General features: G+C 41.5%; 1 long non-coding RNA gene across 1 annotated transcript; it reads left to right on the top strand.

Moving 5' to 3' along the window:
* Positions 1 to 319: 319 nt before the first annotated feature.
* On the top strand, positions 320 to 15,819 carry LOC103099700 (uncharacterized). The gene is made up of 2 exons (XR_473672.2): positions 320 to 1,193; positions 15,530 to 15,819. It is a non-coding gene; the product is annotated as an uncharacterized LOC103099700 (long non-coding RNA).
* Positions 15,820 to 16,720: the final 901 nt, after the last annotated feature.

Genomic DNA, 16,720 nt, shown 5'->3' with positions numbered 1-16,720 from the left:
CCCTCTAGAAAGCAAGCCTTCTCTAGCTTGGCTAGCCCTGTCTTCTTCTCAGTTCTAGAATAGCCCTTGAGCACCAGTGATTGCCAGGAATTTTTTTCAACCCTTATTGTCTGTATTAGTAAGAACATTAAGACAGAAGGGCAAGAGCTAGCCCAGTAGGGTTAAGTGACTTGCCCAAGATCACACAGCTGAGAAATGTCTACGGTCAAATTTTAACCCAAGTCCTCCAGACTTTGCTTTTATGCTCTGAGCCACCTAGCTGCCCTCAGGCACTGCTATTTAACCCATTCACCCATTGTGCCCTAATTGCCAAGGCAGCGCAAGCTTGTGTGTTGTCACACTGTGGAGGTCACACAGCTTGAATCTCATAGGTCTCAGGTTGGTCATCTTTCTGATCTGGACCACCACTGGTGATGGCTCACCATTGATAGCTATGTCTCCTCTCTCTGTTTATTCACTCTAGGTCAAGGGGGAGAGTTTGAGAGGTGGGAGGGACCTTAAAGATGCCTCATTTTACAGAGAAGTGTCAGCAGTTATGTTTGAGTCCCCACCATGACTGTTCTACCTCATTCCTTGGTTGATTTTGGGAAGTCAGTCTATCTAAGCTTCAGTGTCCTCAGAGGGAATATTGCTTAGTTAACTACTAAAGATTCTTGTAAGGAAAATATTGAAAACAAAGTGCTTTAGGAATGGGAGTCATTTGTAGTGCTACAGATAAGAAAACTAAGGCCCAGTGTCTAATCTGTCATGTCTTCTCCTTTTGGACCAACATCTTTACCACCTGATGCAGCTAGACAATTATGGCCAGGTTATCAAGAAAACTTAGTTGCACTCGACCCATTTTCTTCCTCTGAAAAATGGGAATAATAATGCTCACAAGTGCTCACCTCACTGGTTGGAAGAAGGCTCAAGTGATTTACAAATACTAAATGCTTTGTCGCATATTTGTAGTAGAAGAAGGAATCAAACAAAGTTGGTGGCTGTCCAAGCCTCCATCTTCCCTCTCATTTTTCTTCATTTCCTTTTTGTCAGCTTATCTCTCCCCATTAGGTTTTCTTTTTTCCTTTATGTTTGGGAGATTGATTGAGATTTAAACTTCCCCTTCCTCATTTATCAAACTACAAGAGCAGACTCCAGGGAGACATGATACTTGTCTTCACATCTTTGAAGGGCTGTCTTTGTAGGAAAAAAAGGTAAGACTCATAATTTTCCAATTTTGCCCCAGGTGACTGCACATGAGTGACTACTCTGAATTTGAGAAGCACAATGGGGGTGGTGGAAAGACTGATGGATTTGGAGTAGGAGGTCCTGGGATTGAACCTCAGTTGACTTCATAGCACCTGTGTGATTTTGGGAATTGATTTAGTCTCTGGGGGCCCCAGTTTTCTCAGATACCTGGGATCAAATATTGCCTCGTGTTGTTGTTTTTTGTCCTTTGATTTGGAGGGTGACCTACCTGTCTGACCACTTTTTTCTGTCTCCTTTGCTGGATTGTTATTCAAGTCATGCCCAATTCCCAAGACTCTGCCCTGGGCCCTCTTCTCATCTCCCTCTACACTATATCTACACTACACTATTGTGGATTCAATTACCAATCTGGAGATGATTCAAAAATCAACTTCCGCAGCCCTGACCTCTAGATGCTGCCTCTTAGTCAATAGACATCTTAAGCTTAACTTGTCCAAACTTTGAACTCATTATCTTTTCCCATAAACTTTCCTCTTTTCCTAAGTTCCCTAGGACTGTCAAGGGTACCACTATCTGCCTAACCATCCAGCCTCAGAGGTGCTACTCATGACTCTGTACTTTCTCTCAATCCAGATCCAATTTGCTTCCAAGGCTCGTTAATTTTACTTTCCTAACATCTTCCTTTTATGCTTCCTTTTCTCCTCTGACTCTCTCACTGTATAGTTTGGTTGAGGTACTCATCATCTCACCTCTGGACTACTGCCATAGTCTTCTGGATGGAACCCTGCCTCAAGTCTCTCCACACTCCCCTCCATCTTTCATTCAGCTCCTGAATTCATCTTCCTAAAGCCCCAGCCTGACTATGTCATCCTCTACTCAATTAAGCTCTTGTAACTCCCTTGTACCTAAAGGATTAAATATAAAACCATCCATTTGATGTTCAAAGCCCTTTATAACCTGTCCCCTTTTCACTTTTCCAAGCTCTTTGGCTTTCCTCCTATCCAAGTACTCTTTGATCCAGTGATGCTGGCTTCTTGATTGTTCTTCCAACACAAATCTCCATCTCCTGACTCTGGGCATTTTCTCTTTTGGTCCCCCATGCCTGGGATTTTCTTTAACCTGATCTCTGTCTCTTGACTGTCTTCAAGCTCCATTTAAAATCTCACCCTCTAGAAGGAGCTGTCAAGTTCTGAAATAAATCAAACTCACAAAGTAAAAAAGGCTTCTTTCATCAAGATTAGGGGAAATGTCCCCCTTATCTGGTATGTGGCTATGCACCTGAGTATCTCAATATCCACTGAGGAAACGGAAAGATTTTTCCTTGGCTTAGTGGTTCTTGAATTTAGATATTATATTCCTGGAAGTTGTCATTTGAGGATTTCTTCCTGGAGGTGATCTGTGAATTCTCTCAATTTTAATTTTATTTTCTTGTTTGAGAATCTCTGGGCAGTTATCTTTGATAAATTCTTATAATATGATGTCGAAGGTTTTTTCTTGATCATGGCTTTCAGGTAGTCCAATAATTCTCAAATTGTGTCTCCTGGATATATTTTCTAGGTCAGTTGTTTTATCAATAAGATATTTCATGTTTTCCTCCGTTTTTTTTTTCTTCATTCCTTTGATTTTGCTTTATTGTTTCCTGATTTCTCATGAAATCATTTCTAGATGGTCAATTCTGATTTTAAAGACCTGATTTTCTTCTGCAGTTTTTGGTTCTCCTTTTTCAATTGGCCCATTTCTTCTTGAATCACTTTCATTTCTCTTTCCCACTTTTCCTCTCCTCTCTTAATTGGTTTTTGAAGTCTTTTTGAGTTCTTTCAGAATCTGTGTCCAATCCATGTTTTTTCTTTTGGACTTTGCATGTGTTTGTTTTCCTTTCACTGTCTCTTTCTATGTCTGTACCTTGCTCTTTGTCTCCCTAAAAATTATTTAGAGTTAGGTGCTTTGTTCCCTTTTTTTTTGTTTGCTCATTTTCCCTATCTAATTATAGGTAGGCTTGAGGGGGAGGGAATGATGTGATGGTATGAGGGCTGTAAACTCTAATAATCTTTCTGAATGCTGATTCAATTGACCCTTGAGATGCTGATAGCTTAAAGGCTTGCCTCAGGTGAAGGTGTAAGCTTTTGATCTCAGTCTGATCTTGATCAGGTCAGGGGTTGTATGTACTTGATCCAATCAGGCACACCTTTGATTGTCCTGACTTGGAGCTCCACCCTGAGCTTTAGGCAAAAAAAATCAGTACTTAGTACTATCAAGCACCCCAAAGTGTGAACTAAGTCCTTATCTCAAGCCCAGGCTAGAATTCCCTGGGCTGGGGCTCTGGACTTCTTCATAGGTTTGAAATGTAAAAGGCTATGGTTTGGTTTATACCATTATTTGCCCAGGCAGGATCTCAGGATATGCATGTTGGCTTGGACATAGGTTCTTGAACCTTGTTCAGCAGATGTGGGGTGGGGGTGTGTGGTTTGCTCTTCCCTCATTACTATAGCTTCTTGCTGGCTCTGTTCTCCTTTCACCCCAGTGCCCCAGATGTTCATTGCCTACATTTTTGGTTTTTATTTTCTTGAAAGTTTTTTCACTCTGTCTCCTTGTTGGTTCTTTTACTCTTGTATTTGTTTTGTTACAACATTTTAATCTAGGTTAGAGAGAATTCTCATGGTGGCATGGAACTACTTTGGATTATCCTGCCATCTTGGCTCTAAACTGAAAGATTTTTATGGGCTCAGAAGGGAAAATGGAGAGGGTGTCATTAGGAGTGGGAATGAGAACTGGTCATAAGATTCCAGCCACGTTTGGCCATCTGAGCAAGAAAACCCACTCCATTCTGGTCAATTTCACCTTTATGATTCAAGGATGCCCCCAAATTTAAGAGATAAGGATGCTGGTCCTAGAGGTAGGAGGTCCTGGGTTCAAATCTGTCCTCAGAAACTTCCCAGCTCTGTGAACCTGGGCAAGTCACTTAACTCCCATTGCCTAGCCCTTCTTGTTCTTCTGCCTTGGAACAAATACACAGTATTGATCCAAGAAGGAAGCTAAAGAGAGAGAGTGGGGGAAGAGGGAGAGGTGGAGAGGGTAAAGAGAGGGAGAGGGAGGGAGAGAAGAAAAGGGAGAGGGAGAGGAAGGGAGAGAAGGAGTGAGAGAGGAGAGAAGGAAGGACGGACATTTTTGGTAGCTCTGGCTAGCTTGAGTTAGTTCTGTTTATAGGGTAAACAGAACTCAGATTCCCAGGGTGGTGTCTGGCCCAATTTTATTAAGAGCAAAAAAATTCCTGGACACCAGAAATGTGAGCTCTTCTTAGGACCATTTATGAATGGGAAGGAAGATCTTATGGCCAAGGATATCCTTTTGACAAATTGAACTTAAAACAGTATTAAAATGAATTATCCTCAACACCACTCCTGATTTCCCTACATTCTAGTGCTTTCTCTGCTCATTATCTCTAAGTTGTCCTATCTAGATCTTGTTTGTACATCTTGTTTTCTTGGTGTCTCCCGCATTAGGTGCTCCATGAGGGCAGGGATGGTCTTTTGCTTTTCTTTGTATTTCCCATGTTTAGTCTAGGGCTTGGCACACAGTAGGTACCTAATAAATGCTTATTGATTGGCTGACCATGGACAAGTCAAAATTCAGTAAAAATATCCAAATTTCAGACTTATTCAGTCTGAAAAAATGGGTAATATTTATAGCACTTACTGTAAAGGCCAGCTATGAGATGACATTATGTAGTGTTTTGTGAACTTTAAAGGGTTATCTAAATGGCACTTAGATGATTCATTATTCAGGGAACTCCCAGGTGTGAGAATTCCATGTACCATTGGAGATTTCGCCTCATCTGTGACCTAGTAGCTAAATTCTAGGGGTTTGTCCAAGGCTTAGAGAAGACTTACTCATGCTCACACAGCTTCTTTATCAACAGCAGAATTCTGATCCAGGTCTTTGTGGGGCCCAAAGCAGGACTATATGAGCTCTTCCAAGCTCCTCTTTTATTATTACCATTTGGAAAGACAACCCCAGTTGGTCTTTTTTCTATTAATACAGGCTTTAAGGAGTTATTTTACTATTTGCCTTTTTTTCTCTAGCCTACAAAACTTCACACTCATGTGCCTGTCCCACATCATTCTGCTTTTTCCCTCCATAGTCCTATTGGCCTACTAACTCTATTTTTAACCCTTACTTTCTGTCTTAGTAAGAACTACAAGACAGAAGGGCAAGGGCTAGGCAAATGTGAGTTGTGATTTGTCGAGCATCACACAATTAGGAAATGTCTTAAGTCAAATCTGAACCCAGGACCTCCCATATCCAGGCCTGGACTTTATCCACTGTGCTACCTACCTGCCTTGCTGCTTATTCTTCTTGTAGAACATTCTCTTTGAGACCAGAGACCATCTAACTTTTCTATTTGTATCCTTATCCCTTAGTATAATATAGATGGAAGGTAAGGATATCCTTATCCCTTAGTATAATATAGATGGAAGGTAAGGATATCCTTATCCCTTAGTATAATATAGATGGAAGGTAAGGATATCTTTATCCCTTAGTATAATATAGATGGAAGGTAAGGATGTCCTTATCCCTTAGTATAATATAGATGGAAGGTAAGGATTATTTTAAAAATACAAGAGCTATAAGGTCTGGGCAATGGGGGATTAAGTGACTTGCCCAGGGTCACACAGCTAGGAAGTTTCTGAGGTCATATTTGAACCCAGGACCTTCAGTCTTTAGGCCTGACTCTCAATCCACTGAGCAACCCTGATTGGCTTAAGAAAAACACAACCCTTTCCTTCCATCTTAGAATTACTACTATACTCTGTATTGATTCCAGGGCAGAAGAATGGTAAGGGCTAGGCAATGGGGGTTAAGTGACTTGCCCAAGGTCACATAGCTAGGAAGTGTCTGAGGCTAGATTTGAACCCAGGACATCCCATTTCTAGGCCTGGCTATGAAACCATTGAGCCACCCAGCTGCCCCCCAATTGGCTTTTATTGATTAGCATCCACTATTTCTAGCCTGAATCCAGACCATGTTCCTCACACAAAGAGTCCATACCATATTCTTTCTTTCCTCCCTTGTCCAACTCTGCTTTTGAGGATGGAAGTCAAATTATCACTGCCATCTTGGAAAGGATTTGTTCATCAATTACATCATCGCCGTATGACCATCCTTATGACTTTCTCGTTGACAAGACCCCTCTGTGGTCACCAGTTTGCTCTAGTCTTCTCCCTGTGAGAAGAGAAGCTCACTCTTTGTCTTATTATGTATATCACATAGTAAGGACATAGTAAATGCTCATTCCTTCATTTTTCATTCATTCACGTCAACAAGAATGAACAGGGGTTGGGTGTGAATGCTGGAATTGGGGCCATTTGTCCTTTATTCCAAAGCACAACCCAATATCACCCCTGGAAAATGAAGACACAAATCAGAAGTCTATTGCAGACACAGAGCCATCATCTGCTTAATTCAATGGGGACAAGTGCTCGGGCTCTAGAAAGAACCTCCCAACTATGGGATTGCCCAAAGCTATTTGCAATCACTCTTTTGGATTTGGGTTCCTCTCCTCCTTTTTAGCCAGATACTGTCACATGTTAATGACGGATTGGAGACATGATTTTTTGGCAGCCCACTGCAGCAAGCACGATTCCACACTTATTTCCTTTTAATCAGAAGATACACCGACTTATAGATACATGGCTCAGCGCCCGAGAAGAGTTAGATAAAGCCTTAGAATGTAGGATGTGGTGAGGCAATACAGATGGAGGGGTTTTTCCCTTTTGGATGGAGTGCAGAGATGCTTTTACTGTTATAAGATATTTTATCTTTTGTTTTGCTTTCGTGGGTGTTTTTGCACCTGTTGGGGGGTGTTTATAATAAAATGCAAAGCGAGCCAGTGGGGCATATGCATCTAATTCCATAATGTATACCAAGCTGCCTCAGTGTCATTTAAAAATTGCAAATTAAACATTTTTTCCACAAAACTAGTAATATAATCTCTTGATGTCATAAATATGAAAGTAACATGTTATTTATATAGTCATGATGTCAGGAAGACATTATTTAAGTGCTTAATGGGATCAGAGGCTTAGCACACAGGAAATATTTTTTTCTATATGTTTCCTGTGTCTGTTTTACCAAGTTTAATCATTTTAATTGCAGTTTCTTTTTTACTTTTTAAAACAAGACTAGAACTTTCAGGCAGCTATTATAGCTTTCTTCTTTTTGGCAGGCAGAGGGATGGTATAACGGGGTAGAGATGTCAGGTATCGCTGAAGGAATGAAGCCGTAATCTTTTGTCTCTCTCTTTGGTCACTGGCAGCTTATTTATCATAGAGACGTTGTCTTCCAGTCCCAAAGGGCTTTTCTTTCTAAAGCAAACAAACAAAAGACCAGATTGATTTTTTTCTTCAAGTCAAATTTCCTTTGGATTTAATCTTAAGAGTCCGTCTGACCTTCTTGGGGCCCAATTCTCCCTGGAGATGTTTCCTTGTTCAGTGCAATGTCTTGGATGAGAGGTTTAAGTGGTTAATTGATATGTGATAATTGATGACTCAAAAACTTGGCTGAATCACACATTTTAATAAAAAAAAAGAAGCTAGCATCGTTTTAAAGGTCACACATATCTCAGTTGATCCTCACACTGGTCCAGGGAGGTAGGTGCTCTTGTATCCCTAGATGAAGAAACTAAGTCCGAAAAACGCAAATGGCTTCCTCAATAGATTTGAACCTAGGTTTTCCACCCTCCAGGGCCAGTGTTTAATCATTGGCAGCATAAGGTGTTAAGCCAATGGCTTAGAACTGTAGAAAAAGTTGGGGATCAGCTGATCCAAACCCCATGATTCACAGTTGAGAAACCAGAGGCCAAGAGAGGTGGAGAGATTTACCCACCATCATTTATAGGTAGTAAATGATACAATTGGGATTGGAAGCTGAGTCCTTTGAAGTTGAGTCCTGGGCTTGTTCCATTTGTTTGTGCTTTATGGGCCCAGAGAGGCAGGGGGTAAATTTCATCTGTGTACTTAGAGAGAGAGACAGAGAGACAAAGATAGAGATAGACAGACAGAGGAGAGGAAAGGAGAGGGAATGTTCAAGACTTAGGTTTGGCCTCCATATGTGTGGATGTGAGACATCTATCCATTGTATAAACAGCTCCTGGTGGCTGATTTACAAAGTGGTACCCAGCTCCATAGAGGTACTTGTTCACCATTGTGACAGTGAAATGAGCGATGGCAGCTGTAGTCCAGAAGATGCTGGTGAGGATGCAACTAACGAGGATACAGTGCGTCCAACATGAAAAGATGAGGAAACATTAGGCTTCCATCTGGATGGGCCTCTTGGGTTTGAGCCAGCTTCGGGAAGACAAAGCTCTCCTCTCTCTTGTTCTGGGGGCAGGGGGACAAGATAGCTGGAGCTTTACAAAGCCAGAGCAGAAAGTCCACTGGTCAGCTCTCTGTCGAAGAATAAGTGAAAACCAGTCATCTTTCCTCATTATCTCAGGCTTCCACGAGTGCCTCCCTGTACATTGCACGAGCCTAAGTATTGTACAAAATTCCACAGATTCATGGAATTAGAGGGGGCCTGAGTGTCCAACTTAACCTATATGTGGTCATCCAGCCTCTGCTGAAGACCTCCAGGGAGGAGGATTCCACCCATCAACACTTTTTTCATATGATTATTGATAGCTTTGATTTCTTCATCTGAAAACTGCTTATTCATATTCTTTGACCATTTGTCAAGTGGAAATGACTTGCATTCTTATAAATTTGACTTAGTTCTCTATATATTTGAAAAATGAGACATTTATCAGAGAACCTTTTTATGAAATGTCTGCCCCCCAGCTTTGATGCTTCCCTTTCGATCTTGGTTACATTGCTTTTGTTTGTACAAACCTTTTTAATTTAATATAAAATTTATTCATTTTACATCTTATAATGTTCTCTATCTCTTATTTAGTCATAAATTCTTCCCTTCCCCATAGATGTAGCAGGAAAATTATTTTATGTTTCCAAAATTTACTTATATCACCTTTTATGTCTAAATCATATATCCATTTTGTATCTTGGTATAAGGTGTGAGATATTGATCTAGACCTAATTTATGCCATATTTTCTTCCAATTTTTCCAGCAGTTTTTTGTCAAAGAGTGAGTTCATATCCTAAAAGCTGGGATCTTTTATCAAACATTAGATTGCTTAAATCATTTACCCTTAATATATTCCATTGATCCACCATTCTATTTCTTAACCACTACCAGATTGTTTTGATGATTATTGCTTGATAGTACAGTTTAAAATCTGGTGCTGCTAGGCCACCTTCCTTCACATTTTTTCATTAATTCTCTTGATATTCTTGATCTTTTGTTCTTCCAGATGAATTTTATAATTTTCTCTAGTTCTATAAAATTGTTTTTTGGTAGTTTTATTGGTATGCCATTGAATAAGTAAATTAATTTAGGTAAGATTATCATTTTTATTATATTAGCTTGGCTTACCCATGAGCAATTAATGTTTCTCCAAATGTTTAGATCTAACTTTGTGTGAAGAATTTTCAAAAATTGGGTTCATATAATTTCTGTGTTTGTCTTAGAAAATAGATTCCCTTGTATTTTATATTGTGCAGGGAGATTTTTAATGGAATTTCTCTTTCTAACTCTTGCTACTGGACTTTGATGGAAATATATAGAAATCCTGATGACTTCTGTGGATTTATTTTGTATCCTGCAACTTTGCTAAAATTATTATTTTAACTAGTCTTTTAGTTGATTCTTTAGGAGTCTCTAAGTAGACCATCATATCACCTGCAAAGGGGTGATAGTTTAGTTTCCTCACTGCCTACTTAAACTTCTTCAATTTCTCTTTCTTCTCATATTTCTAAAGCTAACATTTCTAGTACAATATTAAATGATAGTGGTGATAATGGGCATCCTTGCTTCACTTGATCTTATTGGGAAGGCTTCTAACTTACCGCCACTGCAGAAGATACCCGCTGATGGTTTTAGCTAGATACTACTTATTATTTTAAAGAAAGACCCATTTATTCCTATACTTCCTAGTGTTTTCAATAATAATGGGTTAAATATCCTTTTTTAAAGCTAATAAGAATAGGATATGTGTGAAATATAGAGTAAAAGTCTTGTAAAGTTGATGAGTAAGCTCCATATATATATAATCATATATCTCTGTATCTAACACTCAAAAAAGTAAATTAATAATTTATTTGATGTTACCTCTACTTTTACAAACTGTTACAACAGAAAAGCTTTTGCTAAACTCAGAAGAGTATATGGTAAATTGTCCTTTGATTAAAAAAAATCTAATAAGGTCTGGTTGACTAATTGATATCAACTGACAATTATAGTAGGAAGCACACTGGTGGGGGCTCAGAAAATGATCTCTCTCCCTCCTTAGAGATAGAGTCTGTAACAGATGCAGTAACCATACTCTAGAATTTGGGTCATCACTGACAATAAGAGATGGGTTACTTAGCTCAGAGCATGTATTACAGAGAAGAAAAATTATTTAGAAGTATTACTGAATTGCTAGTGGCTTTTCCTCATCATTTATTTTCTCAATTAATGGATACTAAATAGTATAATTATTATCTTACAGATCATAATAGCAATCATGGGGAGAGTCCATGTATGTCCAGGCATATAAAAAACAAGCTTCTTAGCAAACAATAGAAACCTCAGCTGCTCCTCATGCTTAGCTCTCTGCAGCTAACTCCTCAAGGCTCTTCTTGGCAGCTGCTTCCATAGACTACCATTTCATAGTCATCATCATTTCCCAAAGCCTCCTCTTTTATTCTCCTCAATTGGTCATATCTTGCCATATTTCCTCCAGCTTTTTCTTTTCTTTCTTTTTTTTTTAAACCCTGACCTTCCATCTTGGAATCAATACTGTGTATTGTTTCCAAAGCAAAAGAGTGGTAAGGGCTAGGCAATGGGGGTGAAGTGACTTGCCCAGGGTCACACAGCTGGGAAATGTCTGAGGTCATATCTGAACCCAGGACCTCCCATCTCTGGGCCTGGCTCTCAATCCACTGAGCTCTGCAGCTGCCCCTTCCTCCAGCCTTTTCAAACCTCCCACACTAATCCTTATGAGTACACAGTATATACAACCTTCTGAGGAATATAGTTCCAAAGAGATGATGAAATTCTTGCCTGCGCATGTTCCTTTAATATTTCTAAGAGAATTCAAAATAATTGGGGAAGAGTGTTTAATAGGTTAAACATTATTAAAGGATGACCATCATTTTAAAAAATTCATATTTAGTCAATTTAGAACATTATTCCTTGGTTACAAGAATCATGTTCATTCCCTCCCCTACCCCCACTCCTTTCCATAGTCGATGAGCAATTCCACTGGGTTTTACATGTGTCCTTGATCAGAACCCATTTCCATGTTGGTGTTTACACTAGGATGTTCATTTAGTGTCTACATCCCCAACCACATCCCTTCAATCCATGTATTCAAGCAGTTGTTTTCCTTTGGTGTTTTTACTCCTACAGTGTTTCCTCTGAATGTGGATACTGTTCTTTCTCTTAGATCCCTCCAAGTTGTTCAGGATCACTGCATTGCCACTAATGGAGAAGTCAGTTACATTCGATTGTGCCACAGTGTTTCAGTCTCTGTGTACAATGTTCTCCTGGTTCTGCTCCTCTCGCTCTGCATCACTTCCTGGAGGTCGTTCCATTCTCCATGGAATTCCTCCACTTTATTATTCCTTTTAGCACAATAGTATTCCATCACCAACATATACCACAATTTGTTCAGCCATTCCCCAATCGAAGAGCATCCCCTCATTTTCTAATTTTTGGCCATCGCAAAGAGCGCAGCTATGAATATTCTTGTACAAGTCTTTTTCCTTATTATCTCTTTGGGGTACAGACCCAGCAGTGCTATGGCTGGATCAAAGGGCAGACAGTCTTTTAGTGCCCTTTGGGCATAGTTCCAAATTGCCCTCCAGAATGGTTGGATCCATTCACAACTCCACCAGCAATGAATTAATGTCCAGTTTTGCCCCAGCCCCTCCAGCATTCGTTACTTAAAGATCACCTTGAATCAAAGGTTGAACTGGGAGATTATTTCTCCTAATATCTCTGTCATAGCATAAAAGAACTGTAAAGCCGCAGAAGTGAAGACAATTTTGCTAGGTTTGGGATGTTGCTTTTGGCTGTATGGCTCGGGGTAAATAATTTCTTTTTCAAAGACAAAGATGGCTGTATTCAAAGATGGCTGTATTTGGGAAAACAAAAAGAAAGCTCTATATTTCTTAATCCATGGAAAGAAGCAATAGATTTCTGACCACTCTTCGTGAAAGGTAACTTACAGGTGTGAAATAGGAGTCAATAAGGAATTTAAGATCGATTTGGTTTAAAAGCTACAGGGGCTTTTGTGAATCATTCCAACAAGGTGCTTAAGAATGCCCCACAGAGATGAGAATAACCTTTCCCATCAGCGTGACACGAGTTAAACATGTGATTAATGATGACAGAAGATGACTAGGTTTGTAAAATGCGAATCTGAGTAAGACGGAGCGAAATATTAATTTATGTGACATCAATAATGTTTTAGTCCAAATGAACCATCCTTACATAAAACACTCCTCATTATTGGTATACTTTTACTTTCTACTTCCCATTGATCTTCATGGCAAGACCACCAGAGTGGGTGGGAGGTGCTGCTGAAACAGCAGTTATCATTTGGGGCCATTACTCAGACCGAGTGCCAATCTCCTCATGTGATCCCACAGTAAAAATCTGACTAGTTTGCTTTTTTGTCAAGTTTTCTTTTTTAAAGGAAAGAATGAAATACATAAAGATAAGTGTACCTTTTATAGGAATATTAACATTCTAACACCCTTTGGGACAGACAATGCTTTTGAGATCTAGCCAGGTCCCAGAAGGAAAAAGAAACACATTAATTTTTATGGGGTGATGAATAAGATAATTGCTTATAGGGATAGGTCAGGCTATTACAAAGAGGTTTCAGGTGAGCTCTTCTGAACCTGATCCAAGGGCTCATGGGGTCCTATCATGGGATAGACCTTAGATTTTGAAGAAAGTCCTTTCTTATACTTTCTCGAGGCAGACCTAGAAGGGTAGAAGTATCAGATGACTTCTAGCAGAATCTGAGCTGGAAGTTCTAGAACTATGGTGGCAAATCTATGGCATGTGTGCCAGAGGGGGCACTCAGAGCTCCCTCTGTGGGCGCCTGCACCACTGCCCATCGCCCCAGCACAGAATTCCCCAGAGTTTGTTACTAGGAAGCCAGAGGGATGCGGGTTGGGTTGTTCCCCTCCCCCTTTGCCTGAGAACATTTCTCACATCACCTGCCCCTCTAAAAGGTTTGCCATCACTGTTCTAGGAAATTCAAGCCCTAAAGGACCTGTTAGGCCATTTGATTGACTTCTGATTTGTAAAACCTCATGTGCTGATATCAGAATTGGACTCCCCAAAGCATTTATTTAGTGCCTGTTCTGTTCAAGGTACCAGTCTTAGAGTCAGAGGACCTCAGACCAAGTCTCAGCTCTGTTGCTACAGACCAGTGTGACCTTTGGGACAAATGACTTACTCCCTCTGAACTTCACTTTCCTTGTCTATAAATTAAGGAGTTCAGACTCCATGGCTTCTTTAGTCTATATTGTCCATGGGTTTTCTTGGCAAGGATACTGATTTGCCATTTCTTTCTCCAGTGAATTAGGCAAGCAGAAGTTAAGTGACTTGCCCAGGGTCACACAAATGTCTCAGGAGGATTTAAACTCAGAAAGATGAGTGTTCCTTGACTCCAGGCCCAGAGTTTTATTCAACTTGGACATCAAGCTGCTTCTACATGTGTGACATATAGGCAGATGCACATGCCTAACTATATATGCATATACACATAGATGTGCACATGCATGCTTTGTGCTAGCTATTAAGGATATGAAGAGGCAGAAAAGTCCTCGCACTCATGGAGATTACATTCTAGTGGCTATGGGGAAAATGTGTGTTTACTTCTAAGAGTATGAAACTACTGTGTATACAAAGGAATCCAGCCATTAGTAACTGGGACTATTAGGAAAGCCCTGAAAGAATAACGACTAGCATTTAGACAGCACGTTACAAACATGATCTCATTTAATCCTCATAATAACCCTGGGAATAGGTGTTATGGTTAATCCCATTTTAAAGATAGGGAAATGGAGGTAGAGAGGGAATTCAAATGACTTGCTCAGGGTCACAAAGCTAGTCAGTGTCTGAGGATGGATTCGAACTCTCGTCTTTCTGAAGTGCATGAGGTGGGGAGAGGCTGCATGGAAGTCCTGTAGGAGAACAAGTGTGTTCAATTCAAATGCAATTACCATCCTGGGTATGAGCAGCCACCGGTATGATGCTTGGACACTTTGTCTAGAATGCAGGAACATCTTTGCAAAGCATAAGTCGCTTACATTATGGGCTTTAATTAATGGGCTTGGAATTAAAGAGGATTTATGTCAGCTAATCCACAGAATTTAAAATACTTCAGTCAACGGTGTTGATCAGCAGGGCTCAGGAGGCAAGCAGTGGGAAGCCTTGTGGTATCCTTTGGTATTTTCAGGCCTGGCACGATGTGCCAGAGTTATATTGTGTCGGGATATCCAGCATGACAGACTCTCCAAGCGGGATGGGATCTCCCAAACGCGTACCTGAAGAAGCTCCCCACCCCCTTTCTGCCTCCAGCATCACCAGCCAGGGATCATTCAGTCCTTCAAAGACCTCTGCGGGAGAGGAAACTACTTCTTCCGGCTTGGAGCGCGTTCTAATTTGGGGGAAGCTTCTCCTAAAGTGGAGCCCAAACCTGCCTCCCTGTCACTTCCACCCATTGATCCTACTTCTGCCCTCTGGGGCCCAGGAGAACAAGGCTAATCCCTCTTTCATAAGACAGCTGTCATGTCCCCCTTCAATCAGCTCTTCTCCAGGCGAAACACCTGGGGATCATCCAGGCAATGAGAGCTGTCGGGCTCAAGGATCAGAGAGGAAGCTTTTTGGACATCCAAACCCATTATGGGTGGAGAGCTTTCTAGCACTTGGAGGACCTGGGGTGGGGATGGGGGGAATCCTGGTTATTTACAAACATACAGCTACATCGAGCAGTGATTTCTATCTAACAGACCCTTGGCAATCATCTTGAAAATGATACCCAATGGTTTTCTAAATGAAGATAATGTCCCCAAAAGAAACGTGAGGAACCATCTTCCCTTGTTTCTTTGAAGAAGTGGAGACCTAGGGCTATGGAAAATGGCATATAAGGCCGGTCTTTCTGTGTGTGGTGTTTAGTTTTGAGAGATTTCTTCCTCTTTTTTTGTCTCCTCTCCCTTTTTCTCAGGCTACGTTTCCCCGTCTCTCCCAGGCTAGAAGTGCAGAAGCCGATCCTATTGTTGCTCCACATGGTCGTTTTGTCCCATTCCTGGGGAAGGGGAGTATCACCATATTGGTGTCAGACTTAGTATGGATGCACAATCAGCTTTAGCCCTACTCTATGTGGAACTCCCAAGCTTGGGCAATCTACCCACCTCAGCCTCCTCTGGAGTCAAGTTTGCATCACCATGCTTGCCAAGAGGAAGGATAAAATGGGAAATGTAGTTGATGTTAAAAACAAAAGACATAAGAAGATGACACATTAACTATTAATTTCTGTTCTAGGCTTCTCAGGGTCATCGAGGAAGAGCTTTTGTGGGGGGGCAAGAAGAGGGGGAGAGAGGGAAAGGAAAGGAGAGGGGGAGAAAAAGGGAGAGAGAGGGAGGGGGAGAAAGGGAGGGAGAGAGAGGGAGAAAAAGGGAGAGAGGGGGAGAAAAAGGGAGAGAGAGGGAGAGGGAGAAAAAGGGAGAGAGAGGGAGAGGGAGAAAAAGGGAGAGAGAGTGAGGGGGAGAAAAAGGGAGAGAGAGTGAGGGAGAAAAAGGGAGAGAGAGGGAGGGGGAGAAAAAGGGAGAGAGAGGGAGGGGGAGAAAAAGGGAGAGAGAGGGAGGGGGAGAAAAAGGGAGAGAGAGGGAGGGGGAGAAAAAGGGAGAGAGAGGGAGGGGGAGAAAAAGGGAGAGAGAGGGAGGGGGAGAAAAAGGGAGAGAGAGGGAGGGGGAGAAAAAGGGAGAGAGAGGGAGGGGGAGAAAAAGGGAGAGAGAGGGAGGGGGAGAAAAAGGGAGAGAGAGGGAGGGGGAGAAAAAGGGAGAGAGAGGGAGGGGGAGAAAAAGGGAGAGAGAGGGAGGGGGAGAAAAAGGGAGAGAGAGGGAGGGGGAGAAAAAGGGAGAGGGAGGGAGGGGGAGAAAAAGGGAGAGGGAGAGAGAGAGGGGGGGAGAAAAAGGGAGAGGGGGGGAGAAAGAGGGAGAGAGAGTGAGGGGAGAAAAAGGGAGAGAGAGTGAGGGGGAGAAAAAGGGAGAGAGAGGGAGGGGGGAGAGAGAGGGAGAGAGAGGGAGGGGGGGAGAGAGAGGGAAAGGGAGAAAAAGGGAGAGAGAGAGGGGGGGGGAGAAAGGGAAAGAGAGAGGGGGGGGAGAAAGGGAAAGAGAGAGAGAGGGGGGGAGAAAGG

The sequence above is a fragment of the Monodelphis domestica genome, chromosome 5, assembly GCF_027887165.1.
Source record: "Monodelphis domestica isolate mMonDom1 chromosome 5, mMonDom1.pri, whole genome shotgun sequence".
NCBI classification, from domain to species: Eukaryota; Metazoa; Chordata; class Mammalia; order Didelphimorphia; family Didelphidae; genus Monodelphis; species Monodelphis domestica.
The sequence above is the reverse complement of the archived record's forward strand: the minus strand, read 5'-3'. Positions and strand labels throughout refer to the sequence as shown.